Source organism: Vulpes lagopus, chromosome 2, assembly GCF_018345385.1.
Source record: "Vulpes lagopus strain Blue_001 chromosome 2, ASM1834538v1, whole genome shotgun sequence".
Classification (NCBI taxonomy): domain Eukaryota; kingdom Metazoa; phylum Chordata; class Mammalia; order Carnivora; family Canidae; genus Vulpes; species Vulpes lagopus.
This window is the reverse complement of record NC_054825.1, coordinates 177,530,681-177,545,555: the sequence shown is the minus strand read 5'-3', so window position 1 is coordinate 177,545,555 and position 14,875 is coordinate 177,530,681.

Below are 14,875 nucleotides of genomic sequence, written 5' to 3'. Positions count from 1 at the left end.
CCAGGTACCCCATGGGTAAGCATGCACCTGGGTAACCACACACCCTGTGGGTAATCATGCACCCGCAGTAACCAGGCACCTGTGGGTAAGAATGCACCTGTGGATAACCATGCACCTGTGGGTAACCAGGCATCTCGTAGGTAACCAGGCACCTGTGGGTAAACATGCACCTGTGGGTAACCAGGCCCCCGCAGATAACCAGGCACCCGTGGATAACCAGGCACCCAGGTAACCAGGCACTCTGTGGGTAACCAGGCCCCCGTGAGTGACCATGCACCCCGTGGGTAGCCACGCACCCCGTGGGTAACCAGGCACCCAGGTAACCAGGCACTCTGTGGGTAACCAGGCCCCCGCAGGTAACCAGACACCCATAGGTAGCCACGTACCCCGTGTGTAACCAGACACCCCATGGGTAACCACGCACCCCTGCACACCACACACCCGGTCCAAACCTACAGTCAAGGGAAAGTTCGTTGCCCTCTGCTCTCTCCCCCGTGGGAGGTCCCGAGCCTGCAGCCGTCCCCTCCCTCCCGAGAGAGCAAGGCAGCCACAGGGCCGGGAGCAGGGTAAGCGGTCACAGGTCGCACTGTCTGTGGTCACGGGTGGCGCCGTGCAGCACCGTGGTGGGAAGCGCGCCTTGCGGGCCCCGGACCCTCCGTGGCGAACCTCCGTGTGCGCCCCCGTCCCCCGGATCCCCACTGACAGCGGCCGGAGGACCCGCCATGGGCCCCATTGGCCTCCCGCCCGGGCTCCCGCAGGGGTGCTCAGCGCCTGTCGGCCGTCACCAGCCACGGCCGGGCGGCCACCCGCTCCCTCCTGGCCTTCCACATCCTCATGCCTAATGTTTTGTGACTCAGATTCTACTCTACCTCGAATCAATAGCCACTTAGAATTAAAATTCGAGCCGAACTATAAAACCATAAAAGCCCCTGATTATTTCATTAGTAATTTGCTAATTGGCATTAGATATTTAATTACACATTCCAAATATTTGATGAATGATTTCAGCTCCACACAGAGAGCCGGCGACGGGGAGTACGGCTCCGAGGGGCGCGTCGCAGCGGGTGTGCGCGTCCTCGTGTGTCCCAAGCCCCAAGCCGGAGCGAACTCGCCTAAGGCCGCGCGTCCTGGGCAGGAGCCCACCCGCGGCCTGAGCCCACGCTGCCCCCAGGCCGCCTCCAGCAGCAGCACTTTCTGCTCACCCTTCTCTCCCGGAGACACTCTCTTTTCTGCCTTGATCTGCTTCCCACAACAGAAGGTGATCCCCCCTCCCTCTCAGCCTCCGGATGGGCTGGTTTTTGACGTGGACCCAGGAGCCCACTCCGTCCCCCTCACCCCTCTCCCGCCCCGTCCCTTGTCCTGCTTCCTCCCCGCAGCCGGCCCTGTCTGCATTGGACACCAGATGGCCCCCACAACCTTCTTAGAATGGATTTGCATTACATACCACTCCGTCTCTGGCTCCCTCCCTTTAGGTGTGGGAGTGCTGCTTCTCTAGAAAAAAAAAAAAAAGATAATTTCAGTACATGAAAAAAATGCACAAATGTTCATTTCTGTTTCTTCTGGGATTCTTCTGACGATAAGTGGGCACTGAATTCATGCAGCCCCAGAAGCGTGTCCTGGCTCCTCGACTGTGCCTGGGACCCCCAGGCTCCTGGGCACCAGCCTAGCGCACCCAGAGTCTCCGTGGGATGGTTCATTCCTACGCGGGATAGAAAGAAATATATTTCGAGCTAGGTGTGTTCTCCGTCTGCCCGGCCCTCCGCGGACATCGGCTTGTCTCCCTGGGGTGTGGACGGGCCGACAGCTAGCCTGGACCCAAGGAGCCGACCCGCACAGCTGCTCACCCTATAGCAGAGCAAGGGGAGAGCGAGATACATTTTTCACGATCCGCATGTCGGATCCTCTGTTACTGTCCTAACAGATCATGGGAGGCCGTTTGTGGGGCTTCCAGTGACCAGTGCAGGGGAACCCAGGGAGGATGAGCAGGTCCTGCGGGAGGGGAGGGGGAATAGCAGCCCACCCACGCCAGGAACCCCAAAACCCTGTCAGACAGAAGGATGCAGGTAGCTCTTAAAGGGCCAGCGGGCCCCACCAGGTACGAGCTCTGCGCCCACCACCTCCTCCAGCTTCGTTTCTCACTTGCACAGAGGTGTGTCGTCGGGAATTCAATTAACGACTCTGATCGCCTTCCCTGAGAGATGCAGATGCCCGCGTCTTCCCGAGCAGACGTGCTGCAAATCCAGCGGGGCGGTCGCTGGTGCTGGGCTGTCTGCGGGGAGGCGCAGCGCAAGCTCCGGGACCCTCCTGCGTCTGTTCCCCATCACCCTTGGGAAGCTGGGGGGGGGGCAGGGATGAAGGGAACCAACCGCGCTGGGCATTCGCCCCGGGTCCACTCCTAATTGGATCTTGAGACCATCGCTTCACCTCTCAGGTGGCTCACTTAGGAAATCCTAAAATAGGGGCAGCGCTCCCTGCCCAGCTGCCCGCCGCTGCAGATGAGGTCTTGGAAAAGTCACAAGCGCCAGGCCCAGGAAGGGCAGGGAAGTGGAGGGGGCGGCGGATGTTGGCTCACTGGGTCATTAGCTTTCCCACTCCTTATCTGGCTGCTGAGCTCTAAAATTTATCTGTATTTTAACCAGCCTGTGTAAATAGATATACCAGTTTTTACGAGAAGCTGCCTCAAATCCCTTTGGAAATAGAGTGGGTATAAAATAAAAACCAATAAAGTAATTTCTCAGTAGAAATCCAGCTGCAGTGATCAACACAAAGGAGCCCCCTCTACTCCTCTCTGGGCCTGGAGCCGCCTGGAAACGGCGATGCTTCCGGAATCATGAAGTTTGTCCTGTGTCTGGAACTCCTGCGAGTGTCACGGAGGAGGAGAAGGCGCGAGTCTGCACGCGTCCGCCTTCAGGCGTGTCCCCGCGGGGCAGAGTCCGGGCTGCAAGCCCTGGCCTCATTTCTGACCTGGCCTCCATCCACACCGTGGCCCCGGACCCCCCCCCCCCTGCCCTGAGCATCCTCACCCCGACCCTGACCCCGCGGGCCCCTCTTTCTGGACTGCGCCAGGATTCCTACTACTTCCCAGACCCTTGCAAGAATCAGCTCTCACTGGCTCAAGGTCGATGTTTAACAACCGAATAAAAGAGAAAATCCCACAGTTTAATTGGAAACAAAGGATGGTCTCTAGAAAGAGCTTTATCACCTGGGTAAATCTCAAAGTCAAGGTGTGACGGGCCTGATGGACTGGGGGAGCTGATTCACTTGGCCTGGCTTATGGCCTCCTGCTTTCCACCCCATAGGAGACCCTGAGGACCAACAACGGGGCCCAGGGCCGGCTCCTGCGGGAAGCCTTTCTGGATCGCAGGGACCCTGCCACTCCGCTCTAGGCACTCATCCCCTCTCTTGGGTAATGTCAGCTGCGTACGTGCTCCTTCCTTCCTCCCAAGGGACCGACAAGACCCGAGCCTTCCTCGGTGTTTGCCCCCCCGCCCCGGCCAAAGGCCTGGCACAGGTGGGGTGCTCGGTGACGACTCGGTTTTGAATGAGAGGATGGATGAAGCAGGTGCAGATGTTGTCTTCGAGGCTGCGAAAGGAAGAGCCCCTTGTATTTCGGGAGGCCACCGACTCCCCTAGAGAGGGCACAGTGAGGCTGGCCCTACGCGTGCTCCCTGTCAAAGCTTTTGCCTCTGGACCTAGATGGTGTGCAGAAGAAGGTGGTGAGAGGGGCAGCTGCGGAGAAGGCATTTCTGGAAAGGGCAAAGCAAGGAGTCCGTGTCCCCTGATGGCGAAAGCAGCCGTGGCCCTTGGGGCTGGCCCCCCATTTTTTTTAAAGATTTATTTATTTATTTATTTACTTATTTACTTATTTATTATAGACATGGGGGGGGCAGAGACACAGGCAGAGGGAGAAACAGGCTCCATGCAGGGAGCCCGACATGGGACTCGATCCTGGGACTTGAGGATCACGCCCTGGGCCGAAGGCAGGCACCAAACCACTGAGCTACCCAGGGATCCCCCTGGCCCCCCATTTGGACAAGCTCAGGACAATGGTCACTGGTGACTGAGGCCAAACAGCAGCCCAAGGACCCTTTCCTTTCCAGGCGGTGTTTCCAACTTTGCATCCTTACCTTTAGGATCTTGGAGCTTCTCGAGTGCCTTTCCACCCCGAGACCAGCCCCTTGGATTTGGGAGCTTGAGGGGTGGAGGAGAACCTGGGGTGTCAGGCAGGGGGAGGGGGGACCCCCAGAGAAGGAGGTGAGTCTGCAGAGGGGTAATGCCTCATCCCAGATCACCTCGTGTGTGGGTCCACCTCTTCCACCCCAACTTGTGCACATGCACAGGGTCGCCGTCCAGGCGATCTTCGCAGACAAGAGGGCATCGTGTTCCCCAGGTCCTGTGAACACACACGCACATGCATGCTCATGCTCGCACGCGGACCCCGGGGTCATAGAGAAGATGAAGCCAACCACGTGACCTGGTCCCTTAAAACACCCGCCCTGTCTCGCTTGCTCCCTTCCTCGGGCACATGCCCACTGCCGAGGAGCAGGTGGTCAGGCACTGTGCCGGGGGTGGGGGGGGCAAAGAGGGGGCGTTGTCTCTGCTGTCAGGAAACCCACAGCCTGGCGGGGGAGACACGCATCCATCCATCAGTCAGACGCACACCGATCGCCAGTGCAGTGACCACCTTTGGTAGGAGGGGAAGGAGAAGACGCTTGGGGGGAGGCGAACAGAGTATGATGTCGCCTGACGGGGTTTCGGGGCGGGGGGAGGTCGGCGTCCGCCCTCCCAGCCCAACCCGGATACGCCAGAGGAAGGTCATGGAGAGACAGAAGGGACTGCAGTCATTGCTGCCTTCAAAGGAGACGCGTTTGCTTGTGAGCGTAGGTGACACTATTCACGTCCGCGAGGAACGACGTGTGCTTTGTTCCAGAGGCTGAAACTCGGAGAAGATGGCCTGGCGGGGGACAGTGCAGCGGCGGAGCCCGAGGACGGGCCCGCGGCCTCGCCAGTGCTGGGCAGCGGGGCCGCCGCCACGGAGTCTGGGGTCGGGGGGACGGGACCTGCTGCAGGTCGCTAAGTGCTACGATTTATTGATTGGAGTCGCTCGGGTGTCAATGAAGTTCAGGAAGGCCCGGCTTCCTGGTGCTGAGGGAAACGTGAGCTCCGCGGTCGTGGGAAGGAGCGCGAAATGCACCCCTAAGCCTTAACGGGTCTGCTCTGTGACAGCGCAGGGGGGCTCTGCTCCCCCTGCCCCCCGCCCCCGCCTCCAGGGGACCGTCCTGCCCCCTTAATGGAGCCCAACACCCAGGCGTCCTCCGGTCAAGGGATGCTTTGGGTGGAGGTGAAAGGGAGTTTGAGGGGAACAGGGCTTGGCCGACTGTGAAAGTCAGATGGAAATAAAGAGACACAGAAGCTCCCGAATTTGGCCGGAGCCGGAAGTCCTAAGCCCCGAGCCTCTCGGGAAAGATTCTGGACCGGCCCCAAGTCACGAGGCTGGGGCTGGGCTGATGCTGACTTGACATCTGGATTACATTAAGGCCAAGAACCGGGCCTGGGGAACCTCTCCGTTTGGTTTTACGGTACTAACAACTACCGTAAAGGTCTTAAAATCCCAACGCCAGTTAGATTTTAAAGAGGGGAGGGAAAAAAAAATCAGGATTCTAGGACGGTTTTAAACAAAACCTTTTATTAAACCTGAGTACGTTCAGCAACCGGCGCTAATGGCTACAAAGTGTGGACAAGTGGGTGCCCCGCTGACCCTGCTTCACTGAAGGGCCCACAAGCCTTTGTGACAAGCGTGGGGCTGCTGTCATCCCCGGGTGGGGCCGAGACACTCGAGGCCGCTTGTCTTAAAAGGTTCTGAAGACGGTGCCCCACGGCGTCGGTGCCGGGGCTCAGGCTCTGCGGAGGCTCCGAGCACAGACCCGCGGCTCCGGCCTGCGGCTGCTCATCGCAATTTCTTATTCCGAGCTCTTCGGGGGCGAACTAATAAAGGCCACTGTTGTCGGGAGCCCCGCCGGCTCCAAATCAGCGAGCGGCTCCGTCGGGGGCCGGCGTGGGGGTGCGCTTCGACTCAGTACCTCGAGGCCGGCCCCACGGAGCGGGTGGGGGGCGGCGAGGGTGCCCCCGGTTGCGAAGGGCACATCTGCCAGAGGTGGGCGGGCAGGATGCGCCCTCAGGCCCGCACCTGGGCTGGACGGGCCAAGGACGCAGCCGTGGCCTTGGTGCCTCCCCGCAGAGCTCCATTCCGACGAGTCCTTTCCGCTTCCTCCTTAACTCAGGACCATATTTCTGAGGTCCCAAGTGACACATCGGACTCATTAAGGCTTCTTAATTCCCACATGAATTATTGCTGGAAGGGTCTGGAGGCCCAGCATCTCGCCTTATTACACCTGTAGTTATGAGCAGTAACTATGGCCTTTATTGCAGCAGTCAGCGCCAGCCATTAAACTCGAGGCATGAAAATGATTATTTCACCCCCAAATCTACTCACCACTGGCACACGTCCACGCATGTGCTCACGCCAGCCCCCGGAGCCCCGGCCCCGGCAATGGCTCCGCGGGGCCCCACCGGCCCCTTCCCGCGTGGCCGTGGGCGCGGCGCTGGCCGGCGTTTCAATGAGCGGAGGCAGGCCAAGGCGGCCACCGAGGGCGCCTTCCGTCCCTGCGGCAGCGGGCAGGGCTACACCCTCCGTGTTTAGCTCGGGGCTAAACACGCCCTGCGCCAGGCAGAAGCAGCCTCTCATTTTTCTCAATGAAAGTCCTGCCAGTCAAACGCGCTCCCGGCTCCACGGAAGAGGCATAGGCATGCAGGAGCGTGGGAGCCCCGGCCTCGACGGAGGAGGCGCTGGCCCGGCGCGGAGAGCTTGGGGAACACCTCCGAGGCCGCCCTGGCGGCTGCTTCATTTTCGGGTTCCTGGTCCCCCCCACCCCCAGCCTCACCCCCAGAACAAGGAAATCATCCCCCTTTCCACCCGGAGGGGTTCTGAAAGGCTCGGGCATCTGAATACTAACACCGCCCCGGGGTGCAGCACTAGCAATGACCCTGGACGCCTCCTCCGGCTTCCGGGCTGGGCCCCCGGATGACCAGGTGAAAAGCCAGGGGGCAAGTGGCCCCGCAGTGAGGGGGACCCCCGAGACTGTGTGGGTGTGGGTAGGTGGGTCTGGGTGTGGGTAGGGAGGTGTGGGTGTGGGTGGGCAGGTGTAGGTGGGTGAGTGTGGGTATAGGTGTAGGTAGGGAGGTGTGGGTGTAGGTAGGGAGGTGTGGGTGTAGGTGAGTGGGTGTGGGTGTGGGTGTGATGGTGTGGGTGTGGGTGGGTGGGTGTGAGTGTAGGTGGGTGGGTGTAGGTGTAGGTAGGGAGGTGTGGGTGTAGGTGGGTGAGTGTGGGTGTAGGTAGGGAGGTGTGGGTGTAGGTGGGTGGGTGTGAGTGTAGGTGGGTGTGGGTGTAGGTGAGTGGGTGTGGGTGTACGTGGGTGGGTGTGGGTGTAGGTGGGGAGGTGTGGGTGTAGGTGGGATGGTGTGGGTGTGGGTGAGTGGGTGTGGGTGTGGGTGAGTGGGTGTGGGTGTGGGTGGGATGGTGTGGGTGGGTGGGTGTGGGTGGGTGGGTGTGGGTGTAGGTGAGTGGGTGTGGGTGTGGGTGGGGAGGTGTGGGTGTAAGTGGGTGAGTGTGGGTGTAGGTAGGGAGGTGTGGGTGTAGGTGGGTGGGTGTGAGTGTAGGTGGGTGTGGGTGTAGGTGGGATGGTGTGGGTGTGGGTGTGGGTGAGTGGGTGTGGGTGTAGGTGAGTGGGTGTGGGTGTGGGTGGGATGGTGTGGGTGTGGGTGTGGGTGGGTGGGTGTGGGTATAGGTGAGTGGGTGTGGGTGTGGGTGGGATGGTGTGGGTGTGGGTGGGGGGGCTGGTGGCCAGGACACCGGGGGAGGGAAGGAGGAGGCGGCCGGGTCACTGAATCTCCGTCTCCCACGAAAGAGTTAACAGAAAGAAATAAAATCAGATATGTGTAGCCTCCAGACGTCCATTAAAGTGCAGAATGCTGTTTTCTATCACAGATTATATGCCAGATGTTCAAACTATCTCTAATCATTGCAGATGTAATGGAGTAGAATGTTGCAGTTTGTGAGTTTACTGGCATTAATCCTATATACTGCACAAGGGAAAAGATTTTAAATATATAATTATATCTCATTAATACTCAGGTTTTATTTCCTTTCAATGGAACAGGACTTATTAAAGCAACCATTTACCGCATGTTTTCTTTCAGTATTTGGCTGCAGCATAATCCTGTGTGCATTCGACGTGTAAATATGTACTAACCTGGGTGCAGAAAAACACCCAGGAATGGTTGGGAGGCCGCCGCTACCAAAATTCACTTTTATATGCATGAGATGTTTTTATATTGTAAATTGATAAGAGGGACTTAACCGCATACTTTCTGAGTTGCTACTCGGGGTTTTCTTCTTGCTGGAAATATTTGTATTTCTTAATTTGAAAGGAAATTGCCTGTGCTCCGGCTCTTTATCGCATGCCGGGAGAAGGAGCACCCTGGGCTCCAGAGGGGGCCCGCGTGGAAGTTGGGGGGCAGCGCGGGCCCTGCTTCGAGGCCACGTCCTCCTAGGCCCTTGTGGGATTCACTGAAGGACTAAAAAAGCTGGGTTTTTTGTTTTGTTCTGTTTTATTTTGTTTGTTTTCTTTTTCTTTTCTCCCCCCCCCCCACACCAGATAATCACCATGATTAGAATGTATCCCAAGGGTGATGATGGGGGGAGTGAGCAGAAAGGAACGCCCTCCTGGGCACTGCAATCCTATAGCCTGCTAGGCTAGCCCTGCTCGATCCTATAAAAAAGCAACTGTCCCACCAGCCAACTCAGCTGCTTTGTGATGATGGGCAGGAGCACCGGCCACCTCCTGGCTCCCGGCAGCCCCTCCCGGTGGGGGCCAGGGCCCCAGCCGTATCTCCACCCGCCCCCCTGTGCAGCCTCCTCCCCATCGGCTGAGGACCCCCGGCTCCAAGGCTCAGGCTCCCTCAGCCCTGCGCTCGCTGGCCCTGCGGGTGGGCGGATGCACAACTCGGGGCGGGCAACTGCCGGGGGATCAAACGCGCCAAACCTCTGCTCTTTCCCTGGACTACCCCGTAATTCACGTCCAGTGACCTGCAGGGTCATTCCAGTAGGGCGCCCCCGACTAGACCTTGGCCGTGGGGCCCCCGTGCCAAGCACAGTGCCTGGCACATTCGGGCCCTTCCTACCTCTTCCTTAAATGAGAGAATAAAAGAAGAAGCTAACGGAGAGGGAGGCCTTTGGGGAAAGGCTGGGTGGGCCTGGCAATTTAAGACCACGTCCCTAGCTCCCACGGTCGGTGAGGACGAGAGTCGGATGGATTCTGCGATAGTGAGATTGATGGGGTGGATGGTGGCCGCCAGGCGCTCAGCCCCGGCCAGGGTGACAGGGAGGCGGCGGCCGTGGGAAGGCCGGCTGTGGTCTTAGGGCCTCGGGGGTGATACGATCCGTGGGTGGACGTGCCAGCCTGGGGCAGAGCGGCCGGGCGGGCTGGGGGCACCCGGGGTCTGCGGGGATCCCCGCGGGGTGTGGTGGGAACAGGGGCTGCAGGGGCTGCAGGGTGCAATCCACAGGATGGGGCGACGGGAGGCCGAGGGGAAGGGGGCCCCGGGGATCTCTCCGTGAGTCCAGCCCATCGAACTCTTCCTACTTCTGGTTTTATGTTCTGGTTTCATGGTTGTTTTTTTTATTTTTTATTTTTTTTTATTTATTTTTATTTATTTTTTTAAAGATTTTATTCAATTATTCATGAGAGACACAGAGAGAGAGGCAGAGACACAGGCAGAGGGAGGAGCAGGCTCCATGCAGGGAGCCCGACGTGAGTCTCGATCCCAGGTCGCCAGGACCACTCCCTGGGCCGAAGGCAGACGCTAAACCCCTGAGCCACCCGGGGCTGCCCGTGGTTGTCTTTTTAATACTTATTTCTGCACACTGCCAAGTGCGTGTACGGTCTCAGAGCCTCCTCCTCCTCCTCTCCTTCCCACGGCTGGCGGGACACGAAGACCAACAGGGAAAAACAAGACAAAAGCAAAGCAAACCAAAGCCCCGAGTGTCTGCGTCCTGAGAGACGGAGCTGGACCCAGCAGGTCCAGGGTGTTGCGTGGGGACAAGTGTCGCCGTCAGAAGGATGCTGAGGGAGGAGCTGGGGGTAGTCTTCACTGTCTTCTCCTGTTTGGAGCCCTGAGGAAGCCGGAACCCAGACACCAGGGGCGCAGGGCCCGAGCTGGGAGCACCTAGGTGCAGAGCAGGGGCCCCAGGGAAGGAGAGTCGGGCTTTGCAGGCAGAGCAGGGAGGAGCAGGGAGACTGAGCAGGACAGGCCACTCCTACTGGCCCCCAGGCCCAGGGGGCGGCCAGCCCTGCAGAGCTTCTCTGGAGCCAGGTGGGCTTTTCAGACCAGTCCAGAGTGAGGCTGGCCTGGCAGGGCCCTTACGCTCCTTTGTCAACGGGTCCCTGCCGCTAAGACTGTTCTGGAAGGAACCGCCAGCTGGAGGCCGGGCGCCGAACTCCCAGCAGCTGGGGCAACAGCCTCCCCTTGCAGGGGGCCCGGGCACTGAGTGGTCTGCCCACCACTGCTCACCCCTCAGGCTGGTCCGACTCCCTTCTTCAGAGACGTCCAGGGAGCGTCTCTCATAGGATTCCTCTGGGTCGTTCTTCCTGAGAAAAATTTAGAAGAGGACGTTTAATGGGATGAACCACAGCCCCTGCGCTGCACCTGCTCTTGGGGTCCCAACCGATACCCATCACCTACCTCTCCGTCATCCATCCTTGGTTGTCCTCGGCTTCACGTAGTCCCTGTGTTTGTCTGGATGGCTTTTTTGGGGGGCCATTACCTAAACCCTCACCCCTAAAGGGTCTGAAAGTTTGGGTGTCCAGTCGCTGTGTGTGTCTCAGACTGCCCACCGTGCGTGAGAACGCCCAGGTAATCACCTGGAGGCCCAACACATACCCTCTCCCCATCCTGTGGAAGAGCAGCCCAACCTCCTCCTGATCGGGGTCAGGAGGAGGGGTGCAGGGATGGTGACTGCTCTTGTCCCCTGCTGGTCCTTTGGCACAGATGTTTGAAGTGCCCGGAGGGCAGTCGCAGATGGTGATGTCGTGGGACTCCCTCCAGGTCTTCGGGGGGGAGTGTCCTGCTATGGGAGCCGCAGAGCCTAGAATTGTAGGGTTGGGGAAGCACAAGATCTCCGGTGGGTCACTGGGGATGATGTTAAGTGGGGGGCCCCTCCTGCACTTCGTGGGTCGGGGGCCCCATACATCTCTCATGCTGGCTGCACGGCTTTGTGTACTCGTCTTTGACTCGAAGCGTGTACGGCCTCCCGTAGGTTGGCTCCTCATCCCAGTGAAGATGACCTTCCAGTTGGCACCTTGGCGGGGCCTTTGGTGAGCTGTTCCCACCTTCTTCCAGGCCGGGAGCCTCTGGGTGATGCCATCCGCGGTACACCGGGGGGTCCCTGTGCTCCTGAGCCCGCTACCTCCTCTCCTGTGTCATAAATGCGCCTGCCTGCTCTGAGGAGCTGTTGCACGGAGCCCAATGGGAGCCCCGACCCTCTATACACCCTCAACTAGAGATGTGGCTCCAGCTTTGTGGGCAGAAAAGGCAAATTCACATCAAAGATCCATGTTTATTCAAGTCAGAGGCCTTGTTGGACGTCCCGGGACAGGCATAGGCTAGTGGGATCAGCTTGCTACCCGTGGAGGTCAACGCTACTTGCTCACGGCAACTTGCTCGTGTCTTCTGGCCCCGCTGCGCTTGGTTCTGGATTAACCACTTCCATCCCCTAAGATGCATTTTATTTGCAAATGGGGACGTGGGTGCGAGTGGCCACCTGCCTAGGCCGTTCTTCGTAATGCCCTCAGCACAGCACCGGGAGGCCGAGGAGACGCGGGCTGATGTCAGTTGGCTATGCCGGTTTGTCCGCTTGGCCGTTTAGTGTCCCTTCCATGGTGAAGGCCCCAAATGGAATTGTTTGGTAGCTGGCCCTGGGGTGATTAGGGAAGGGGGAATATTGCCCCCAGATGGAAGAGACCTAGGAGAGCCCAATAAGGGAAGAGGTGGTCTTGGTCTGGTCTGGGGCAGAGGCTTTAGATGGGTTTATTTGCATATAAAGCACATGCTCCTGGGGTGGGGGGGGCAATCCTGTTAGCCAGGCCCAGGAAGGGGCAAAGCTCTCATCTCATGATGTCAAAGCATCATAAAATACAGAACAAATTCTCAAAAATACATTAATCCACCAATCTCTCTTGTCCCAGATCCCGGGCCACCTAGCCTGGCTAGCTGCCACCGCCCATGAATCCATCTGTAGTCTGACGCCGGGCCCCCCCTTTGTCCAGGCGAAGTGGAAGACCCGAGCATCGGCTGGATTCTGCGCATCGAGAGGATTCCGCCCGCCGCTGTTTTTCAAAGTCAGTCCTGAGCAGGGCTACGGGACAGCTGCTGTCCCCTCCCGGCTTTAATCCACCCTCTGAGCTGAGCCATCTGCGAACGGGGCCTGGGAGTTTTCTTCCTCTGTCAGACGGTCACAAGGGATCCCGCCGAGTCCGGGTGAGCTCAGGGAGAGAACAGGAGTAGTGAGTGACGTGGAGGTCAACGCTACTTGCTCACAGCAACTTGCTCGCGTCTTCTGGCCCCGCTGCGCTTGGTTCTGGATTAACCACTTCCATGCCCTAAGGAATATTTCTGGGCCCACCAGCCAGTGTGACACAATCCCATCATTTGGGGCCCCAGGGTGAGGCACACCGTCTTTATCAGGACCCGGTAGGCAGGCTGGGGAGACTTTCCGGAAGGCACTGTCTAACGCAGACCGTATAGCCTTGATCCCAAACCCAAGGGATCTGCATCGTGATCCTTCCTTTGGGCTCTACTGGTGATTAAGTGGAGATGTGACGGGAACTACCACCCTTGCATTTCGTAGATTTTTAAAAGAAGCACTGATTTCTGCCATCTCCCCGGGACACAATATTATTGTTTGTTTTCTGTCTTGACTGGGGGTGAGCCGTTGCAGAGGCTTCCACTCGGCCATCCCATTAGGATGGCTCTTACTCCACAGGCAAGGGACTCGGCGTGTCAGTCTCCCGGGATCTCTGTCCTGGTATCCCTTAGAGGACTGGGAGAAGCCACCACCGTAGGCTCTGTGACGCCACCGGAGCCGGTGCGAGGCAGACTTTGGCCAGGACTCCACTGATTGCACGGTTCTCCTATACCCCTGCCGGGGGACCGTGACAATTCTTTGGGCCTCCACGTATCCACGTCAACTCAAATCCCGAGCCTCGCGGTCTTCCAAACGTTTGGACGTTTCCCCTTCCCCAGGGCACAGTGCAGTGCCCTCTGGGGAGGGACGGGAGGAATCTACCTGGCTGTGGTGTTGCTGGATCCTCCGGTGTGGGGACGCGGCTTTGTCACCATTCCGTGCGTTCCGGGTCTGAGGGGTGGACAAGGAAGCATGGAGGTAGACGGGGCTTTTTACTGAGGCTGCCCTGCCTCTCTTTATCACCATCTTTGCTTTCTTTTGATGATGCAAATGGAGTGGGGCCCTGGTTGGTAGCTGTTCTATTTGCCCCCAGGGATACGGTGTGCTATCAACCATCTCGGCAGCTCCGCAGGTCAGTGACCTTCCGACCTTGCCACTTACTACAATAATTATATTTTCTTGGCTTCTGACAGTGGAGGGTCGTATTGTGGTCCTTCCTCTATTGTTTGAGTGTCTATCGTCCCCATCGTCCGGTTCTGTAACAGCCTCCTCTACCTCCAGCGGCGGTGGCGCCACTGAACGTCACGGGGAGCTGGTGCCCCTCTTACTGTGCACTCCGAGGTACTCTCGTGAGCGGTGCATCCCCCACAGTTCTGTGCGGAGCGTCATCATCTGGGGTTCTGGCCTTACAGAGCATGTCCATCCTGATATGCCTACTCCTGAGATCCTTTTAATTCCTCCTTCCACTCTCTCCCATGGCAATTCTTTCATCCAGCTTCACTTAGCGTTGGTCTTTGCTTCTTCCATACTCCTAGGAGACCTCTTAGGAGCACATTTTTCCATCTCTGGGGACCTCACCAAGGTTTTAAGTCCTGGATTCTGCAAGAGCGCTCCTAAATTGACAAACCGTTCCCTTGCTTTCGTTCCCTTGCTCAAGCACTATCAGTTTCCAACCCCATATGCAATCTCCTGGCTCCAGCAGGTACATGCTGGGTAGGTCTTGCATTTAGGGTAGGACTCTTCTTTTTTTACCAGACCCAGCATGACCCCAGCTGGGCTTTATGGTGATTTGATCTTAATGTCGAAGTGTGGGAAATAGAGGTCAATGTTGAGGGACATGTATCTCATGATTCAGGAGAGAAATTTGCGTTGCCTGCAAGCAAGGGGAGGAGATACCTCTTCATTAGGAAGGGGTGGGTCACTTCTGCAGGCCCAGAGGGTTCTAGGGAAGCTGGAGATAGATGATTTCTCAAGACGTTCATCTGATGTCCCCATCCCAGTGTCGAGGTCCATTGTTTCCCCGATTGGGTTCTAGCCTCGGCCTAGAAGAGCTGCCAAAGTGGGGATTGGGAGTCTAACCTTTTAATGAATCTCAGCTGACCTAACAACTCCATCCAAGGCCTGGTCCTCAGCTTCTCCACACCCCCGCCCCCCCACTGCTGTAAGAGATGGGCCTTTGTGCATGTTTCCAAAGAGGCCCAGTGGCTTTGCAGTAGCTTTCTAGGGTTGATTAACTGCTCTTATCTTTTCCTTATATTTTTTTTCCAGATGACAATCCAATTTAGTTGAATTCCATTGTCCTTTTAGTTATTATTTCCCTCATATTTTTCAACTCCCAGATACCAGCAAATGTAC